Raw genomic sequence first — 21,505 nt, 5'->3', positions numbered from 1 at the left:
TGGGCCCCCAGGGCGGGGGTGAGGCGGGGGGCAGGCTGGGGGCGTATGGCAGAGGGAGACGCCGCCGCAGCGTCTCTGAAAATCACCATTTCTGTTGCTCAGCAGAGTTAAAAGAGTGGGAAGCGGTCTGGTAGGGGTGTGTGCTGGAAGACGGAAGAGACCTCGCTGAGTAGAGGAAGCTGACAGAGGAACCAGGTGGAGTTCGATGTAGATGTCAGGCTGAAGCGTCCCCCTTCTGGAACAGTCCGTCTGTGAGAGTCAGGAGAGGGACCAGGGATTTCTGATCCTCGGTACCCTTTTCTCTGTATCTCAGAGAAACTTTCAGAGTGTCTTGTGCCACGTGGTGGCTGATCCTCAGGGAAGGTGCCCAGGTACTGCTGCAGCCAGATAATCAAGCCACGTATTTTGGTGACGGGATTCCTGCTCCTCTGATCATGTTGGTACTGACTCTTCATTTTGGAAGTCAGGGTTTGATTTTTGTTAAATTACAAAGCAACATGAAAAGGTCAAAATAATATTCAGATTGTACCTCAAGTGCTCAATTTAGAATTTAGAAATGCTGAGATTGTGATTGCTTGTGAAACTTTATTTAGGTCCCTTGTGTATGTGAGAGATGACTTTTGACTTGATTCCTGTGTCACTGAATGCACTGAATGGATAGCACACAAGAAATCTGTTAGTGCTTTATAATGAATAAAATTAGCTTTGTAGAGCACCTCTTTTTTATTCCTTTTTTATACAGTTGGAGAGTAGAGGGCATGCATCCTGATTCAAGCAAAAAATAGGTGATTGAATTGTCTCCTTCGAGAACTGAATGCTACTCTCTCCCCTTCCATAAAATTCTTATGTGATAGTGGACAAGTCACTTCGTAGTCATTGAGGTAGCTGTTTCATATTTAAGACCTGTAAACTGAGAAAAGCGTGGCAAAACTTTCACAAGTGCCGGGTATTCATCACTGTAGCTTAGATCAATAGAAGCAATGCATACATAGGTACTGTTGTGGAAAGAAAACCAAACCCCCGAAGTTTCAGACCTCTAAAATTTGGCAGCACATTGGACACTTGATTTTAAATCTGAGTTTGCCAAATATCAAAATGGAAAAATAGTTCTGCTGGGCCTCAAATGGGTCTTGTGTTACTGTTTATAAGGTATTCTGGTACCCTTAATGCTTACTGAAGTTTTTCCCATCTTCTGTTTCCTTAACATTGCAGCTATATTTTTGTATGCAAGCATGAAGAAGTAACCATCAACAACCTGTGTCATTAGTTTTTTATATAAGTGGCACTGTAAAATCTTTAAACATCTACTTGAATATAGAGAGTTAAATGGCTGTATTTATTGCTTGCATTTCTTGATTGACAATGAAGATTAGTTGCATTTTCTATTTTGTACCTGTTGCACCTTTATACCTTCACTATCGAGTTGTCAGCACTGCAGAGGTATTAATTTTAATTCTTGTAGCTGAAATGTAGAAAATAAAAAACCTGTGTTTGTTGTATAAAATGTAATCTAAAGTTTAGACCACGCTTAATCTATTGTCCCTAAATATTTTTTTTTATTTGATAGTCAAATTTATCTTATTTAAAAACTAGGAACACAGTTCATATGGATAAATAATTCTGGGTTTATTTACTCTGGTAAAGCTGAAATAAATACTATTTGGATTAATATTTTTAAAGTTAACAATTTAATTCTTATTAACTACTACTATATACTAACCATTACTTAACTAGTAACTAATAGCAGTTTTATGCCACAGGACTCTTAGCAGGCTCTTAACAGGCTGGAGAAGCCTTCAGCATACAGTGCCATAAATTTCAACACACAATACTGTAAACTAGCTACTAGTGAAGAAGTTGCATACTTACATGATGACCATTTGTTACTTTTGAGAATTAAGTATTTCTAGTTTTGGGGGTTTTTTTTGTCTTCTTATCTCTGGCATATAAAATAAGTGGAATCAAAATAACTGAGGCCTCAAACTTTTCATGTCTGTTTTCACTTTAAAATACATTGTTACTGAAGAAATTTAAGAAATTGAGAACATGTTTTTACCTTCATTTTAGTGATGTCTGTTAAGTTTGGATTTCGCTTATCCTCTCCCTCTATTATTTTTTTGTAATAAGCCTAAAATACTTTCTTCTGTTCCATCCTTCTTGTGATCTCATTATAGTAGCTAGATATCTCTTAATTTATTATGTTTTTTCTTATTTACAAGGGTTAATATTAGGTCTCACAGGTCTAGGGAGCAGTCTTTTTAACTGGCATATTTTTCAGTACCTCTGGGTTTCTTTGTTCTTTTAAAATGTGTTTGTTGAATATATCTGGTTCAGTTGCTCTGTATTGTAAACTATATTTAAGCTGTTTGTCTCTGGATTTTAGATGGATATCCACTTTTACACTTTCTCTTCTACAGTATATGTGACATCTTCTATAAAAATTGAGAAGTGATTTTCAGTGCCACACAAATGGTATTTCACTTAGAAAATTTATAATTACATTTTAAGGACTATCAAGAATGGCTGTACAGCTCCCATGTCCTCAGCTCTTTAAGAAGCCAAGATCAGAGAAATAAGTATTTCTTTTACTCTTTCACAGAAAGAGTTTACTTACAGTGTTTCAGGTGCCCATCTCTTTCAGACTTCTGTAACTGCTGCTTTCTTAATTTTATTTCCCAGAGAGACCAAAAAAAAAAGAGAAATTTTGTTTTCATTCCACTGTTCCAGCTTTCTACCTTATACTTTTTGTATCCTTTATGTTCTACACATAATTGTATTACCACCATGTCTTTTGCCTTGAAATTTCGCTTTTTACATTTTCCCCACAGATAGCTAATTTACTTCACATAGTATGTGCAGTTCTCTTTCTCCAGGCCTCATTGGTGTAGCCATGATCAACGTGACCACTGTCGAACCTTGTCCTTAAATCTCACAACCTTTTTCTGCAAGCCTTCACCATTTTATCCTCAACTTTGCAACTTAGGGCTTGGGGTTTTTCTTCATGTTTTTTGTCTCTCACTAGCCTTTGGACTTCCTGTGTTGAAAACTATATGTAATTTCTTGCAGTAATTGTGATACGATCCATCCATAAACATCTTTTCCATTGTGAAATATGATCTGACAGATTTTTTTAATCTAGTGGAAGATATTTTGCATTATGTGCTTAAAATATTTTCCATCATGCAAAGAAGTTTATCAGTTGACTGATAAACAACTTCAGAGTTTAAAAAATTATTTATTAGAGCTTTTTTCTAATGTTGCCTCAACATAACGTGTATACTTGTTTGAGCAGTATCATTTGACAAAACAAAAATCACAATGTCACAGGCAAATTTTGGTCAAACATTTGGTAATCACAGCTTTGTAAAAAAAAAAAGAAAAACCAGAAGCTACACTGAAAAGTTAGTCATAAAAGCTAAAACAGTATGAAGTGTCTCCACACTGCCTTCATGTGGAGAAAAAATCTAACTTTGTGCCCTGTTTTAAGTCCATTTTGTAAGACTGTCTTCAGTACGAAGCACTGACCCTGGCTTTGTCGAAACAGTGAAGGAATTTAGATTTTCTTCTATAGTGATAAGGGATTACAAGAATTGGAAATAATATAAACATAATATAAATCCACAGAAGCTAGAATAGCTTCTTAATAATAATTGTTCTTTTGTAAACATACCTGTAGTTTCTTTCATGAGCTGATGAATATAGGAATGGCAGAACAAGCATTGTGAAAATTGCTGCTTTTCTTCAAGCCTTACTGATTATGTAAACCCTTGGTTATCATAACTTTGTACTCATATTTAAAAACATCTTTATGGTCTTTTCAGGAAGTATCATTTGTGTTTCTCCGTGTAACCATTTTTCTTACATAGAGCATTCCTTTTGCTGGTCATTGTAAGCTCAGGCTATCTTCTTATCTCCTGGCATCCACCTGCCTTTCTGCAAACTCACATCCCATTAATGTATGTCAGTGAATCGGTGTTGAGGGACAAATGTAGAGAGCACAGAACAGTGTTCAGCAAATTGTTCAATAACTCTTCTGTAAATGATGCCAAGCTATATACTTTATGTGCATTAGTTCACTCATTAATGAATTAGTGAGCTGCACTTCATTAGTGCACTTTCAATCACTCGTGACTTGGAATAAGGTGTTGTTTGTTTGTTTTTTCTTTTAAAATACAGGTAGTGGAATGGTTTCATTCTGCATTTAATATTTACGTTTTCTACCATGTAAAGTTCAAGTTTCTTGCCTTTGCCTGACATGAGTTAGTCCCTGGCTGCTTGGACCTTCTTTCTTAATCATATTAGTGTTCTCCTGCCCTGACCTAAATCTGCTATACCTGCCTGGAATACTTAATAGACCCAATTCCCCGACTGACCTTCTAATATTTTCTCCTACATAGGAGATCCATTCTGATGTGATCAGCAAAGTTTCCTTCATCAAAGTCCTTTCACCTTTTTTTTGAGAATCCACATAAGCCCATTCAGATTGTGTTTGTTGATTTTTTTTTTTTTTAGTGTGTTTTAAAATGCATTTTCTTTGTCTTTTGTGTATTATTCTTCCCTAAGTAACTGCAGTCAGAATGGTGAATGTCTGTAATGGTAGCAGAAATTACAAATTTTTCTTAATAATTGTATGTTGTTAAATAGCAATGTATATACTCAGAATATTCCAGAATGGTTTCTTCTCTGCAATGACTCTCTCCCCCCAGTTTTATTTTTTACTAGGCAGCTGGCAACAGCATGAATGATGCCCCACAATGCAGATAAACATGAACCCTGGCTCACAGGCATTAGAAAATCAAGTCAGATGTGATGTAACCAGTGGGGTAACATGCTGCATGTACACTTTTTACCTTCTCTGCTGTTCACTGTACTTGAGGTCAGTACAGAGGGCAGGCAAAAGGTGTAGATGATTGTGGATGGAAGGAGAAAAGAAAAATACAAAAAAAGAACTTAGGAGAAAGTGTGGCATAAATTGTAATAGGAAAGATAATGAAGGTAAAACAAGAGCAAGCCAGTATCAAAATACCCTACCGTATTTTACAGTTCTATGTATTTTATGAATATGTAACTGGAAGATTATATACAATTGTGACATTCAAGTATCAGATATAGACTTGCTACTTAAGGTGAGGTTAACAGAGTACCATAGCGGTACCTTGTAGCTGTTCAGTTGTCCCTTAAGTTGAGGTGAAACCCCTGTTCTCAGCAGATCTTGCAGATAACTATTGTATTCTTACAACTTTGTCATCCATCCCTAAGAATTCCAGGTAGCCACTGAAGGCAACTTACCCTGGGATATCAGTGTCTCTTTAGTGTCTCATGAAGATTGTAGTAGAAGCATTCAGTACTAAAATAATGTGTTAATTGGTGTATTTTTTTTAGGCTCTGAGGTCTGTTTCAATGCAAAATAAGCTGAACATCCATAATTTTTATTTTTCTTACTGAGTCTTCTGATGAATTCATTTGGATGAACAAGAAATTTTGCTTAATGACTGATTGTTTCCCATCACACTTGTGGACTTGGGAGTTAAGAGAAGTGGAGTTTTGTGTACTCCACTTCATTGTTTTTGAAGATTACTGTGTGATTCTACTTGGCTTTGGCATACGCCAAAGTCTCCCTCTCTTATAAGACGTATAAGTCGTTCTCCCATCCAGAGATACCACTCTACGCTGTGAGGGAAATGTTCCCTCAAGGAAGGAGACAGCAATGTCCTTTTGTGATCGGTGGTCCCAGGAGCTTTATGAGACTCGGTGAGGTCCTCCGAATAGCTTCCTGAAAATAACGTAAGGATTGCAGAAAAAGTGGCCAGACCTTTTTCAGAAGGGGTGCTTCGGCAGTCCCTTATGCACAGAAGAATAAAAGATTTCCTTTGGAGCAATGACATAGATAAGGTCTCTCCCTCTTTTCTTCCACTTTCCCAATGAAGCGATGACATTTATTAGTGTGGAAGGTTTTTGCTGTCAGCGGTTTCTCCCATCTGGAGTGCGGGTATTGACAGAAGGACTGTGTGGTTAGCAACGTTATTGCTCGTAAAGATCATCAGTAAGGGCTGTCAGGAATGAAATCCCTGACTGGGAACAGAGCATCTTTTTGGGGAACGTTGGGGAGCACGAAAGCTTCCTTTGGGGAGGCGTTACGGGTTCTTCTATATAAGCGTAAACTTTCTAAGGATGCCAGCCCTGTTTCTTTCCTTTTCCTGCCTCCCCACTCCCAGCAGCATCCTCAAAGATTTATTGGGCGGACCAGAGTAGAGTTTAGGTACCCAAAGTCCTACTGCCCTGTTGTTTAGAGATAAACAGAAGCCCTCTTCACAGAATCTCAGAAATGACTTTACGAGAAGAGTTGCTAGTACCAGCAGTCAATAGGATCCGGCTCTTCTCGGTAATAAGAGCATTGTAAGTGCAATGATTTTGAATTCAGTTCACAGAGGGATTCTGGAGACAGGTGGCCTTTGAGATGTGCCTCCTTGAGTGGAGATAACCACTGTACTCTTGTCCATCTGCAGCTAACACGTTTTGGTGGTGGAAGGCTTAAACAAATATGACTGTTACACTCATGGGATTGTAAAGACAGTATGGCAGGAGAGGGAACAAAATGAAAAAAGAGCAAGATGAGGAATAATGGGGAGACTAATTAGGAGAATTGCATGTGTAGCATATTGGACATACATGATGTACATCTTCTGAGGTAATGGTAGATGCTGATTGAAATGTGGTAAATGAATCTGTCAGTTTTTTGTTTAAACGTTTAGAGTTGCTTGCAGAAACTGATTTGCTGCAATCCGTGGAGGCATAAAATAGGCCTTGGTGAATTCTGTTCGGAGGTGTTTCCATATTTAAGTTACTCATATGTCAATTTTTTTTAAGCAAAATGTTCACCTCTTAAATTTTCAGGATAAGTGTTATATTGGAATGAGCTTGTTGTCTCTGCAAGAGACAATATAGAATTAATCTGAGACACTACATCTACTTAAAAATGTGTATATGTACATGTCTCTGTATAGAAATATGTAGAATGGTATTATGTGCTATACATGGCTTTTCTTTAACAAGGCAAAATTCTTTGCTAATCCAGCTAATTCATTACAAAATATTTGTACAGAGTATTGACATATTGAAGTATCATTATGCATTCTATGCAAAAATTTCTGTATTTTTTTTTAATGGATAGATTTAGGTCACTTTATAAGGAATTGAAAGGCAAATTATGTTACAGAAAGAATCCTTGATTAAGAATCTTCAATATTTTTTTTCCAGTTTCCCTGTATACAGTGTAGTTTAGAATTTTGCTGAATATGTTATTAGTGGAATTTAACCATAACTTGTGTTATATTTAGTCCTCAAAAGCATTCTTCTTCACTTTATTTTTTAATCAATTCAGTGAAGCTCCTGTGCTGTGATTTGGGTTTTAAAGACCACAGTGATAGAAGGACTTCATTCTTTCTGGGCTGAGGAGAAGAATTTCCATGTTCTCCCAGGCAACGATATTCTAAGATGGAGTTTGAATAGTTTTTGACTAGTTATATGTGTTTTGTCTGTTGGAAGGCTGCTCAAGGAATTCACCATTCTGATGGGCCGTGCTTCAAATACCAGCTCAATTTTATTTATGAACCCTTCTATAGCCTTTAGTTCCTATACCAATATTGGTCTTTACCTGAAAGTCTGAGTAATATAGTTAGCGATTCTTCCTTTTACAACTAAATATGTCAGCTAGCTGTCAGCTTTGTGATGTGCCTGATCTTCTTCTCTCTTGCAGAATTCAATTCAATATCAAATCCAAGTCATCTGAATAGCAATGCAAAATGCTGCCAGAATGTGATTCTGTTGTACTTTGTAATTTCCTCTTCTCTTCATTTTTAAATTTTATGTTTGATAAAGCTGAAACTCTTATACATTGTTGCTTAATTTTATTTCTGATTAGTTAATATAGGTGAAATAATCAGTGTGAATGTTTCTGTTTACAATTTCAGTTTTGGCAAATACACTACTTATTTAACTTGTCCAAACATGTTGAAGGTATTGAATTTTAAGGCAAAAACATTCACAGTCTGAAAAGGGAACACTGACAAGTTCAGTCAAATGGGAAAAGAAGAATAATTTATAAAAGGAACTGTAGATAATGATGCCATCCAGTTGTTTTAAAGTGCATCTATCTCACCTTTAATGAATTAGATTTGTCAACAGCATATGTTTTATGCACTACTTCTAATGAAGTGGCATACCAGCACTACAGTGTACTTTGAGGTTTATTCCATCAAAGCTTTTTGCTGTCGTAAAGTAGACCTTTTTAAATAATAGATACTAAAAACTACATTTAAATAACATTAAGGTTGTGACACAAACACCAAATGACAAACTTCAGGCAATTCAAAGCTAGGGCTGACAGCTTGTCATTAACTTGCATTGTTGATTTTTAAAAAAGAAGCACAATTGCATGATTTAAGGATTAAATGTCAGACTAACTTTAAATTTCTTGGCTTTTGTGGGCTGGAGTTACAACCTTGCTATTATTTTTTATATAGTTTTTTGCATAGCCTCTGTTTTCAGAAAAGTAATAAAAGCAGTGGAAAAAGTACAGGCTTTGTTGACTTTGCTCTTCATTTAAAATACAGATGTGAAAGTATTGGTCAAAGATCAGGGGCTGTCCCGTTGTCAAACTTACATGCGGTTCTTCTGAGCTTCCTTTGCTCTTGTCTTTGCTGATTCTTCTACAGAACTTCTGAGTCACAGGAACTTTAGTCCTGGGGTACTTCAGCTAAAACCCTGGGAAGTGCTAAGAGTTCCCGAATCTCTTCCACATAAAGAACCACTTTCTTTTTAATAAACAGTACTGAATAAAACAAGAGTTTAATACATGCAGGAAGCCTTGTAAAAATATTTTTAATTGCTTAAAATATTGTGAAACAAAAGCAGGTGAACAGGATACTTCCTGTTATTTCTTACATATGCTTTCCCATTTTGTTGCTGTTAAACATAATGGAACTTTTGTTAGTATGCATGTGTAAACACGATCCTTTCAATTCCTCTGTAGAGATGATTTCTCAAAGTCTGTAAGTCTAATGCAGGCAATCTATCGTTTTCATCACAGTTTTGTCAATTTAATATAGCATAAACTGGCACTGCTGCCAAGTGGGCAGGCCTGCACCAGCCAGTCACTGCAGTCACCTACCCCGTGCCACCATCAGTGCTTTCACAGCTGCCTGTTAATTGGGGATAAACAGGCTTGCACAGGGTAAGTGGCTGGTACAGAAGGATGGTAGGATATTTTTGCCGAGCTAGTTTTTAGCTACCTGATTTGATTCATTTGATTCATATCCACAACCACTACTGGATGCAGCAGTCAATCTTTAGTTCTTTTAATACAATCATGGAATTATAGAGTCACAGAATGGTTTGGGTGGGAAGGGACCTTCAAACACCGTATAGTCCAACCTCCCTGCTGTGGGCAGGGACATCTTTCATTAGATCAGGTTGCTCAAAGCCCCGTCCAACCTGACCTTGAACACTTCCAGGGACAGGGCATCCACAACTTCTCTGGGAAACCTCTTCCTCACCACCCTCATATTAAAGAATTTCTTCCTTATGTCCAATCTAAACCTACCCTCTTTCAGTTTAGAACTATTGCCCCTTGTCCTGTCATAAGGCCTTGATAAAAAGTCTCTCTCCATCTTTCTTATAAGCCCGCTTTATATATTGAATGTTCATCTCAAACTTCCACCTCTTAGTTCTAAGTTGTTTGTCCTACAAGTGGGTGACCACAAGGTAGATTATTCTCACTGAAACTACTGAGCCATGTGGACCTTGTCTAAGCATTTCTTAATAGCTGCCATATGCTATTTTGGGAGCTTCTGTGGCCTTCTAATTTTCCATCCTGTACGTATCTTCTCTCCATTGCTTTTATACCTTTGGAACAATGAAATAAAGTGTTACGTAGCACCATGGTTTGCAATGTAAGTATCAACAGAAATGGAGGCTTTTAAAGTTAAAACTTTTTTTTAACATTTTGAACTTGGACTATTATTTACCAGTTGGAATGAAGAAGCGTACTGTCTTATTGTATGAGCAATTTTATATAGCACTTAAGCAGTTAGGATTTTTGTCTGTGAAAGTGTTAGTTCCTCAAATACTAGCTATTACTAATTTTACTACCTTCTTTTTACGTAGGATCACTGATGAACTATTAAATGAATGTTATGCATATTCCCTTAAAACGGAAAACAAGAAGATTTCAGTTACAGAGAGAGCATATTGACTGACGGTATGTATTTATGGAAATTGTACATTGATATGTTCTGAAATTGACTTGCTATAAACTATAAATGCTTTAAAAATTTATAATTAGTTAGTTAGATGGGACCTGTGATGTTTATAGGAAGGTGCTTATTGGTACTAATCAAGAATATGTATGAATTTTTATTGATTGAAGAAAATGTAGGAGATGCTACATTTAAATTTAAGAGTTTTTAAGAAGTTCTAAGCAAGCTTTGTTCAGGTTAACCATTTTATAAATTCTTACCTCTATACAACAGCTATAAAAATGACTAGTTGTTTTAACTATTAAGAAATGGATAGTTATTAACTTTGTATTAGTGTAATTTTGTAAGAAGTCTGAATAAGGTATCTCTTTGTAGTAAGGACTTACATGGTTATTGTAGAAGTTAATTTAGAGCGCTGTTTTGAAATGCATATTGTAATTTGCAGCATTTGCTTAGCTGCAACAGTCCCTAGTATTTATTACATTTGGAGCAGAATACAGCCTGTTCTGTAATATACAGAAAACTCTAATAACCTCTCTTGACCCTGTGAAGAAAGGGTCAGAAAATGTGGCCTGTCTCTCAAGTTGTTCGAATGTCTTTTTTCAGTGTAATCAATCTATTTCTCTCCACTCTTTTTATTGCGTTACCATTAGTGCATAATTGTACAAAAATCTAACTTGAATAAAAACTTGTAATCGTTCCAAGCAGAAGTGGTTTAGGGAGCTATATCATCCAGTAGTCCAGATAAAGAAGTGGATTATTTGAAACATGAATAGTAGGCTCTACAATGTTTTTAATTCTTACCATGCCATTTGACTGGAAGCATGTGAGTTATGTCAGGTAATGCAGATATAGGGGGTGGTGAGGAATACAGCTCACTTGGTTCTTTTCCTCTAATAAACTTATCCCTAGTGCATACTGTGATAGAAGAAAAAAATGGAAAAATCATTCCAGTCTGCCTTGATATTAAAAATCAAATTATTTGTTCAATGCTGTTCCATGATACACACTTCCAAGCAATAAATTTTTGATTCTCTTATTTGGAACAAATTTGAAGTTTCTGAATAATGTCCAGCTCCAAAGATTAGCATGAGGCAGGATATTGTAATGTCACTTACTACCAGCTTATCTAGGAAAAATATGTCATTTCAGTAAGTGCTCCCTCCCTTTTCTATCCCTGAACTCTGTCTTCATTAGTCAGAATACATACCATTAACTACTTTTCTCATTGGATGTTTTGTTTGTGCTTGTAACATCCTCCACACTGTTTCCTGGTGGCGTACTAGTGAAGGGAATCTTGTGTTGGGACCACCTGCTGTTGGCTGGGCCACAACAAGCATAATTTCTCTTACAGATTAATAGAATAGAGTTGAAACTCCAAGGTTCACTGTAGCACTCATATAAAAATAGATTTGGTCACAACTCATGCTTCTGAAGGATATTCTGATAGAGTTGTTACTATACTCAGTTTTAGGCAGTTAAATCAAAAAATATATAGATTGAACCTTAAAAATTTGATTGTATTATAAGTTTCCAGCTTGAATCTTATATGGCTTATTAATTTTTAACTTTAAAAAAGTTGTAAAGTGCTATAAAATTAATACAAGGAAAAAGAAATTTGCTAAAAAGTTAATGTGACCCTAGAAAAAAGTTTTTACTCCTTTTTTTTTTAGTATGTGATATCCCCCTCTCTTTCTCTCTAGAAACTTGAAATGTAGTCTTCCTTAAAAAAAAAAGAATTAGATCTTTAGTGCTTTTTTCAGTCCAGTTTTGTTCTGAAGCAAAAGATTTATTTCATGTGATAGGCAAGTAGTGCACATTGTTTACAGTGCAGTTCTACTTCTTGGCTGGTTGCACAATTCATTTGAGTCTTGTAATTATGTAAGAAATAACACAGTGCATAGTGTTCACTTGTAAGATATTTATGAACACTTGCCCTCTTAATCATGAAACCAAAGGCTAAGTGCTTTCTGCACTAGAGAATGTAATATAATATCTTTACGGTAGTTGTTTAAGATGATAGGGAGGAGGAACCCTTTTCTGCATCACAAATCGGCTGATTGTCTTTCCTTTTTACACAGTAATTTATGGCCTGGTCTGGTTCCAAAGAAAGATTTATTTTCCTCTGTGTGAATGCATTTTGTTATGATTCCCTCTCCCACCTTTTAACACCATTGCCTCTATCATATTTTGAAATAGTATTCTTGACACAGCATCTTCCCAGAAGAGATGGTAGAATGTACTAGAGTTCTCCATGAGTATTCTTGAATCATACCCACGTGGTATTTCAATGGTGTATACAGACTAACAGTATACAGGTAAACGAACTTCACCGTGACATATGAGATGTTTCTTTCATGAGTTGCAGGACTCTTAGTTCCCCTACGTTAAGGACCTTCAGGCTGAAGTGTAAGAGTATCATTTAAGAGATCCTTGAGAAGAAGGAAGATCCTTTCACTATAACTATTCCTTTATTTTCCTTTCTTTCTTCTTCAGCAGCAATGGAAATGTATTGTGGATAAATATTATTTAAAAATGCCACTTGGTTATGCATTTTTTTTGCTTTTGTAGCATCATAGTTGTGACTTACACTTCCTGGCAAGAAATTAAGTTGTAACATCTGATAATGTAATTTATGAAGTGAGACAAAACGAGATTGAAATATAGAGAGGATGCTCTGGGAAGGTAAAGGCTACCTCTGAGCAACTAGTTAAAAAAATCATTTATATATGGCTTATGAATTAGTAAGAAGCTCTTGTCTTAAAAAAAAAAAAAAATTAAAAAATCTAGCTTCCCTGATAGTTACAGAACTGCAAACCAGTTAGACACAAGGTTTAGTTTTGTACAATTATTTTTATTACCATTAAGTAGATGTGGTATAGACATACTTTCATAGCAGTCACTATGTTTGTACTTTAATGTACTGTTCTATGGATGTCTTTCCTATCTCCTATCTCCATCGTGTTTGGTAGTGCTTAACCCTAATGATAATAATCTGTGCTTTTTTAATGCATAACGCTAGCTGATAACAGTTATGAGTTCTGCTCTGGATTCAAACTGATAGTTAAGTAGGAGTCAAGTCATAGTCAAGACTAAGCACTTCACTTAAAGAGGCTTAAATCAATGTCCTTTTAATTAAAACTGAGAATACCACTGGTCTCCGTGTAACTCATTGTCGTGGTTTAACCTCAGTCAGCAACTGAGCACCATGGGGGGGGGCCCCCCCCCCCCCCCCCCCCCCCAGTGGGGTGGAGGAGAGAATTGGAAAAGCACAAGTGAGAAAAACTCGTGGGTTGAGATAAAAACAGTTTAATAGTTGAAATAAAATGATGATAATAATAATAATAATAATACACAAAGCAATTGCTCACCACCCGCCGACCGATGCCCAGCCAGTCCCCGAGCAGCGGCCCCCCCCCGGCCAGCTTCCCCCAGTTTATGCACTGAGCATGACGTCCCATGGTATGGAATGTCCCTTTGGCCAGTTTGGCTGTGCCCCCTCCCAGCTTCTTGTGCACCCCCAACCTTCTCAGTGGGTAGAGCATGGGGAGCTGAAAAGTCCTTGACTAGTGTAAGCACTGCTCGGCAACAACTAAAACATCGGTGTGTTATCAACATTCTTCTCACCCTAAATCCAAAGCACAGCACTGTACCAGCTACCAGGAAGGAAATTAACTCTATCCCTGCCGAAACCAGGACACTCATATAATTTTTTTTCTCCTTTAAGTGATCTTTTGATCAGATCCTTTTTTTAGAATAAAAAAAACATACAATCTGATGCAGACCTCATACGGTAGAATCAACATACTGCTGAGTATCAAAATTGTGCTTTGGCTAGCAGTGCTAAAAGAGAAGAATACAGTAAGCTGTTAAAACTCTTACTCTTCACTGGGAAGAAAAACAGAATAAAAAGGCAAGCAGGAGGATGTCTGGCCATGTAGATGAGTGATCATGGAGAGCCGGTTGCCAGCTCAAACTGTTAACACTAAAATGCTGCTGTATTAGTAGAAAGCATAATTCTCTTGCTGTGGAACTCTAAAGACCATCTAGGCATATGCCTCTGCATTTCATAGTGATTTTATGGATTCCTCAAAGATAGGCTTTTATTGTTTTGGTGTATGCTGACTAGTAACCAAAGAATCTTTTAGAACAGCTTTGATTAGTCTTAAATTAGGCCTGTGCATGGGATAGGCCATCTGAGGTATTTAAAACAAATACTTTACGTGAGGCTCCTGATAGGAAGCATCTTGGTTATTCTGTTTCCTTTTTTTATAGCTAGTTACTTCAAAACCTGATTGCAACTTTAAATAAGTCAAAATACTAAGAAGCAATAGACTTCCAGATGATTAGAGAGACTGGTGTGTCTATGTGAAGAAAATATTTTATATAAAAATGTATTATGCTTTGATTAATCTACATAAACTTCAAATAGAATGCTAATTATACAATACTGTGCCTCATCAGAGAAATCAATTACTTTTAAACTGATGTATCTGAAGCAGTGCGTTATGTTATCAAGCTTACTTTGAAGGCAAGCCAACAGAGAGGAAAATGATTACAGATCTCATCCTTTTGCAGAAGCTTATTTGCCTTGAACGTATTTCCTGTTGTCAAATGCTAGCCTTTCTTAGACTGTTGCTGATGTAGTTGAATATAAAGTTGTCCTCCTTGAAATTCTGATTTATATTACATGTTAGCAGCAACCATTTGGTCAACCTTAGAAATGTAAAATGATCTTAAAACAGATCCGATGAGATCTACAAAATTGAAATTATTTGTATAATCTTTTTCTTAATTTAGTTAGCTTATGACATGCAATTGTCACCTTTTGCAAGCAATTTTTTCTTTGACTTGAAAGTGCTGGCTTCTTTAAACACAATTACGGTTTTTGGTTGCTAATCCTGTGAGTCAATCTACACTAAACAAGAAGCTTATATCAAACCCTTGGCAGCTTCAGTGAAAATTAAAAAGCATGCTTTACTGTAGAGATTGTCAAGAGTGGAAATAATATTTGTCCAGTCGGACAGCTTGCTTTTGTAGTCGCTAAATGAAAGTTGAGATTCTGTCTCTTCGTTGAAAGCTTCTGTGTCAAGAAGGTAATTTGGACTGTTTGTGGTTTGACAGGGATTATTAAAATCAGATGAAGTGAAGGGAAGGAAGTGTGAGAAAGCAAAATTGACAGTGACACTCTCTATTATTTGCAGCTTGGATCATGATGACTATGTTGATATGATAGATTCTAAATGTTAGGTTCACTGTTGGGATATGTTAAGCAGCAAATACAGTAAAATGCAGTTATAGATCATTTTTCTGACTTAACACAAAGCCATCCAGCATTTATTTTCATTGGGAAATTTGAGAGGGGGAGTGTAGCAGAAAATGAAAGACTAGAGGGGCAAATGGAAGGAAAAAGAGAGGAGTTCAGAAAGCATTTAATTTTCTCCTTTGTGATTTGATTTAAGCAACAACTCTTTATTCTTTTTTTGAGTTCATACAGCTTGCTAGTATACTTCAGAGGGAATAAAACTGATGATTATGAATTGATGGAACAGGTCATAAAATTTCTTTTTCCAATGACTTGAATTTTGGTAGGAATTTTTTAACATTAATAGTTTTGCATAAAGTGAGCTCAAGTCTTAAAGATTGCTGTTTCACATCAATTTTTCATGACTTGCATCTTGCATGTTATTTTTAAATAATGATCTTTTCTGCCACTTTGAGATAAATAATTTAAAAACTTAAATTATTGCAATATTCATATAGCTGAATTTTTAATTGCTGAAGATACATTAGCTGAACACTGTATGCATCTTTTGGTGTCTAGTGAATATACAATGTATTATTTAACCTTAATCCTTTGTTTATCTCTTGGTTGTATACGTAAACTTTCAATTTTTGAATAGGCAAGTTAGTGCAGAACTAAGACATCTGATTAGTCAAGTTTAAAGGTTGTTCTCGTTTCTGTGTGGTTTCCTTTTCTGTTTTCCAGTACGGGAACTTTGCAAAAAATTCTATTTTGGGGCAATTTTCAGTGTAGAGTTTTATGATTTTATAGGAAATTAGAGAACTGAAAGGAGAATGGGTGACACGTGAAAGCCTTTGCTGTTATTTAGCATAGCCATAGCTTCATATCTTTCAAACAACATCATGCAACGTTTGAACAGCTAAGCCATGCCAGTATAGCGAGTCCCGTCTCTCATCTTCACCTATCTTCACAGTAGTGTGAAGCATATTAGCATCCAGTGTGATTCATGTCCCAGAACAAAAAGGGGTAAGGGACCAGAATGACTGAGGGAAAAGAGGTTACATAGAATTGCTTGCAGACTTTCAAAATAAGGACTGTCATGAGAGAAGACGGTGGCGTTGAAAACGCAGTGGGGACACTGGTGAAGGAGGTCCTCTGATAACAGAGCACAGAAAACCCGTGATGTGACAGGAGCATGCCAGACCCTGATGTGGGCTGGAGAGGGGAATGTGAAACACAGACAACCACGCTGAAATAGACCCTGAAATAAAAGAGGACTGAAAATGTGTGTACGGGGCAATCTAGGAGGGAGGTAAAAGACACAGCAGTGAGCTACTCCTGTGCAAGAAATGAAATGTGTAGTTCTGTAGTTGCAGAAGCATGTACTTGTACTATGCAAAAGTTAAATTAGCATTACAGTTTTCTGTTTTGATGGAAATGGTCCTGCCTCAGCTGAGGTTGATGCTAGTCATAGTAAAAGACAGTCCTTAATCAAAAGAGCTCACAATATAAATAGGAGAAAAGAAAGGGGGAAGGAAATAGTATTCCCATTTTAATTAAATTTAAAGTATAGGAGTAGGTGATTTACCGAACTCCTGCTCTATAGTGGAGTTAGTAGTGTGTGGTAGGACTTGGAATTAAACTTTATTCACAAGAGCCTGACACTTGCAACTGAATATGTGTGTGTATATTTATCATTTAGGGAGTTAGAGATTGCTCTATTGGTAATGTATAGAAGACATAAATCAGGCCAATTTCACACTTTGAAGCAATACTTTACGAGTTTGACATTAATAAACAATACACATAGTTCTTAGTTGTTATCAGTCATTATCGCACAAGATGAAAACAGTCCTTAACAAGCTTTTCTAAACTGTGAGTATACAATACCACAAAGCTGATGCAGCATAGCTACCATTGATGGCTTGGGTCCTTCATGCTCTTAGTTACTGAAGCAGCCAGCCTCGAGCTTTTTAATGAGGGAAAGGATGAACCCAATAAGCAACTTCCCCGCAGATTTTTTCCTTTGTATTTTATGCTTCTTGCCCTCCTCCTCAAAGAGATAGGGAGGATCTAATTTGCTCTCAACATAACTGATTTTATTTTTTAGGATCCTGGTTTTGCCAGGAATCTTTTCTGTTTATTCTGCAGGATTATTCTGGTTCCAACAGACATATTTTCTGCTTTATCTGTCTACTTTTCTCTTATCTTGCACATTTTCCTGTTTACACATTTTCCTGAGCCCCTTTTGTGCAACCATACCATAAGTTTCCGTTTGCTCCTTTGTAGTTGTGTGCTTCTGTTTAGCTAAGTTACAAAATGCTTACACATTTTCACAGGTTATGCTGTTAGTAATGTTACAATGCTATAGGATGCTTATGCACTGTCAGCAGTTACGCTGTTTTAGTGACCTTGTGTCTCTTTTCAGTGCAAGGAAATATTAATTATGTTGCATTTAAAATGGTGGAGGTGGGTTTGCGGTGCCTAGCTGCATGGGTTCAACAGTTGATTGCAAGCTGTGAGATGGCATTCTGATGGAAATACCAAATGGGAGGTGACAGAGTATGCTTGAGCCACAGCAGTTCATCACCTGACAAAAAGCAATAAAGAAGAAGTTAGACAAGCAGCGTTACCCAGAGGGAGGAAGAAGCAAGCTAGCTATCTGCCATTTCATGTCCAAGCATTTATTGGTTCTTACAGATGCAGATACTCTTTACTTGCTTCAGCTACTGATAGGAGATGATCCACTATAAACAGCATTGTGTTATAGCTGTGTGTATGTAGCCTATTAACTATTAATCATGGTATAAAAGTTTACAGGTGAAAGACCGTCACGTCGAAGGAAATTGTAAGGATTTTCCTTTTTCCCCCCTAGTAAATGAATTTCATTTGGGGACAAACAGTGACAGTGGCGGGAGTGTGGATCTGCTCGAGGGTAGGAAGGCTCTGCAGAGGGACCTGGACAGGCTGGATCGATGGGCCGAGGCCAACTGGATGAGATTCAACAAGGCCAAGTGCCGGGTCCTGCACTTGGGCCACAACAACCCCATGCAGCGCTACAGGCTGGGGGAAGAGTGGCTGGAAAGCTGCCTGGCGGAAAAGGACCTGGGGGTGTTGGTCGACAGCCGGCTGAACATGAGCCGGCAGTGTGCCCAGGCGGCCAAGAAGGCCAATGGCATCCTGGCCTGTATCAGAAATAGTGTGGCCAGCAGGAGCAGGGAAGTGATCGTGCCCCTGTACTCGGCACTGGTGAGGCCGCACCTCGAATCCTGTGTTCAGTTTTGGGCCCCTCACTACAAGAAGGACATCGAGGTGCTGGAGTGTGTCCAGAGAAGGGCAACGAGGCTGGTGAGGGGTCTGGAGAACAAGTGTGATGAGGAGCGGCTGAGGGAGCTGGGGTTGTTTAGCCTGGAGAAAAGGAGGCTGAGGGGAGACCTTATCGCTCTCTACAGCTACCTGAAAGGAGGTTGTAGCGAGGTGGGGGTCGGTCTCTTCTCCCAAGTAACTGGCGATAGGACGAGAGGAAACGGCCTCAAGTTGCGCCACGGGAGGTTTAGATTGGACGTGAGGAAAAATGTCTTTACTGAAAGAGTGGTTAAACATTGGAACAGGCTGCCCAGGGAAGTGGTTGAGTCCCCATCCCTGGAGGTGTTTAAAAGACGTGTAGATGAGGCGCTTAGGGACATGCTTTAGTGGGCATGGTGGTGTTGGGTTGACGGTTGGACTCGATGATCTTAGAGGTCTTCTTAGAGGTCTTTTCCAACCTTAATAATGATTCTATTCTAAATGTCAACTAGATATGTTCATGTTTACTTCTGTATCTCCATGTCATCATTCAGTGATTGTATTCTTTAAATGCTTTGTGTGCACAAGTACTTCCAAGTGCAGAAATAAAAAAATAACACAAATTATAGAATACTTAATTAGAAGAACATTTAAAATTCAGGTTGCAGTTTGTGTGGACTTACTCTAGGTTAGTTAGGGTTGGGAGAGAGCTGCCCTTCCTGAACGTGCAGATTCTACCATATTACTCAGCCAAATGCTCATAATTTTGAAAATATCCCTATTCTGTTGGAATTCAACTCTGTCTCCTGGTGTCTAGTATTCATTAAAGGGAAGGTTAGTTGGATCAGGCTATGTTTTCTAATGTCAGTCTGTGGCATTAGTCTGAAGAGCAAGGGAAGAGAGATTATAATAAACTGAAAACCTAGCATTCCAGTACGTACGGTGTTTTCAAGTACAAAAGGTAAAATATTTGTTTAGAGATTCAGAACACAGCAGATCAGAGGAGATGCTCCTGGCAAAAGAGAATATAAATTATTTTGCATAGAGTTAATTTTTTTAATATTTTAAATAAAAATTAATAAAATATTTTAAATATTTTCCAGAGTTGATTTCAGATTCCTCATTGCTTGTTCATGTTAGTGTGTAATAGTTGTATTGCATTTTGTTCTTAATATAAACAACACAAATGCATTTCACAATTTATACAATGTAGTATTTTTACTGCAAATGTAATACATATGTTTACATTTTGGCATAGGTTAGTCTGTGAAGATGTAATGTAACATTTCAGTTCCTACTGAAACGTGTAGTTCAGTTATCAGGTGAGACACCTTTCCTTGTATAATTCATTTTTAGTGCAGGGCTTTCAGTTGAGGGAAAGGTGTGTCTTTTTACATTTTTTTTTTAAAGAAATGATCATAATGTAGTGCTAGTATTTGCGATTAGCAGAAGTCCACTTTCCACACCACCACCTCCCCCCAAAGGTTTATTCAGCCAAATGTAAGAGAAGGGGCCTGGAATCTTTTCCTAAAGACATCTCCTAAGAAATGGAGATAAAGGTCACCAAAGGCTTTTGGTAGGCCTCTACAGAGGCCATCGTCAGCAGAATCTAGCTCACACAGTGATTAAACACTTCTTGTTGATCTCTAAGGGGTAATCTCCCCTTTACGTTTCTGTCAGTGTTTTAGGTAAAGGACTGATTTGTTTTGGTAGTATGTGGTGGCTGTTGTTTCCAGAACCACTGAAGCCAGAAACTAATGCTGTATTTTGGTAAAGTAACATGTTAATCTCCTGATTGTTTGTGGTACCAGCTGTTAAAAGCTTGCTGAAATAGAAAAGTAATGTGAGTTGAACATTTTTTTTAAAGCAAGGGCATTTTACCAAATAAGCATTTTCAGTATTTTTAAAACATCTTGGTTGGCTGTCAAAGTGAAATAAATTTCCACATTTCAGAGGTCACTTAAATGAAATTTCACTTAAATGAAATTGAGTAAAAAGTACATGACAAACGTCAGCATTTTGTATTTTTCTCTACTAAATGTTACTGTCTCATTATAATTATTTTTATACCGTAGCGGAACTGCTTCTTAATTATCAGCAGGGACTCCTATATCTGTCACAAAGGTTTTGAGAAAATGCTGACACCTCTTAATAGTTTTGAACTGAGATTTTTGGAATCACTGAGAAGCTCTAAAAATTAATGTCTGAAAGAAGGTATTCCTTTGTTGACTTACTAAATTATGTTCATCTGCAGTAGTATGAATAACATCCGAATTTGCTAATTACATCTTTTTGACCAGTTACGCAAGAGAGAATTACAGTTGTTTTCTGGCACCTATTCTGGTGTGTCGTGGTTTAACCTCAGTCGGCAACTGAGCACCACACAGCTGCTCGCTCACTGCATGCCTCCCCCCCCGGGTAGGATGGGGGAGAGAATTGGAAGAGCATAAGTGAGAAAAACTTGTGGGTTGAGATAAAAACAGTTTAATAGTTGACATGAAATAATAATAATAATGTAGTAGTAGTAATAATAATAATAATCCACGCAAGTGATGCACAGTGCAATTGCTCACCACCCATCGACCGATGCTGAGCCAGCCCCCGAGCAGCGGCCCCCCCGGCCAGCTTTCCCCAGGTTATGTACTGAGCATGACATCACATGGTATGGAATGTCCCTTTGGCCAGTTTGGCTGTGCCCCCTCCCAGCTTCTTGTGCACC

General features: G+C 37.4%; 1 protein-coding gene across 1 annotated transcript in view; it reads left to right on the top strand.

The window, feature by feature from the left end:
* The first annotated feature begins 142 nt into the window (after nt 1-142).
* Nucleotides 143-21,505, top strand: part of LOC103922210 (uncharacterized protein KIAA0825-like) — a 67,879-nt gene continuing 46,516 nt past the window's right edge. The window contains exons 1-2 of the mRNA XM_009330307.1: nt 143-371; nt 10,165-10,258. The gene's annotated coding sequence lies outside the window, so the exon portion shown is untranslated. The remainder of the gene's footprint in view (nt 372-10,164; nt 10,259-21,505) is intronic.

The sequence above is a fragment of the Pygoscelis adeliae genome, unplaced genomic scaffold, assembly GCF_000699105.1.
Source record: "Pygoscelis adeliae isolate BGI_AS28 unplaced genomic scaffold, ASM69910v1 Scaffold178, whole genome shotgun sequence".
NCBI lineage: Eukaryota > Metazoa > Chordata > Aves > Sphenisciformes > Spheniscidae > Pygoscelis > Pygoscelis adeliae.
Note: the sequence above shows the minus strand (reverse complement) of the source record. Positions and strands in the feature narration are given on the sequence as shown.